This window comes from Euphorbia lathyris, chromosome 8 (assembly GCF_963576675.1).
Source record: "Euphorbia lathyris chromosome 8, ddEupLath1.1, whole genome shotgun sequence".
NCBI lineage: Eukaryota > Viridiplantae > Streptophyta > Magnoliopsida > Malpighiales > Euphorbiaceae > Euphorbia > Euphorbia lathyris.
In genome coordinates this window covers 29,416,876-29,417,668 of record NC_088917.1, presented here as the reverse complement: position 1 = coordinate 29,417,668, position 793 = coordinate 29,416,876, and the positions used below count along the sequence as shown (strand labels likewise).

General features: G+C 38.8%; 1 non-coding gene across 1 annotated transcript; it reads right to left on the bottom strand.

Annotated features, from left to right (window-relative positions):
• Positions 1-369: 369 nt before the first annotated feature.
• Positions 370-476, bottom strand: LOC136204925 (small nucleolar RNA R71). The gene has a single exon (XR_010675737.1). It is a non-coding gene; the product is annotated as a small nucleolar RNA R71 (small nucleolar RNA).
• Positions 477-793: the final 317 nt, after the last annotated feature.

Genomic DNA, 793 nt, shown 5'->3' with positions numbered 1-793 from the left:
CCCCTAAGACTTATGGATTTCGCTAAACCGGGAGTTGACGGTGTCGCGAATAGCATAGTTAGACCTCAAATAAATGCACACCAATTTGAAATCAAACCAGCTTTGCTTAATATGTTACAAAATAGTGTGACGTTTTATGGACTACCTAACGAAAACCATAATGCCCATTTGACCAATTTTCTTAAAATTTGTGATACTTTCAAAATGACGGATGTTCATGCAGAAGCAGTCAAACTTCGCCTATTTCCTTTCACTTTGAAGGACAGGGCTAAGGTTTGGTTGAATTCTATGCCGGCCGGAACATTCCAAACTTGGAACCAATTAGCCCAAGCATTTTGATCAAAATATTTTCCCTTAGCCGAAACCGCAAAAATTATAAAAGAACTGACATCATTGACACAACATGAAAATGAAACCCTGTATGAAGCATGGGAACGTTTCAAAGAACTTCAACGTTTATGCCCACATCACCATTTGCCCGATGAAATTTTAATGCAAACATTCTATAATGGAATAAATCCCACAGCCAGAGGTTCATTAGATGCTATGTCGGGAGGGTTATTTATGAAGAAGACGTCTGTTGAAGTGAAAGAACTTTTAGAGGAAATGGCGATTAACAGTAGCATGTGGCCTGTTGAACGTGCACATACACCAGTTACTCCAAAACCATCATCCTCAACTTCATCACCAGTTAAAGGTATAGTTAATCTTGACCTTATCGCGATGTTACAAGCCTAATTTTCTCCGCTTTCGCACAAAATTGACAAGTTTATGACACCGTGTGACATTAATG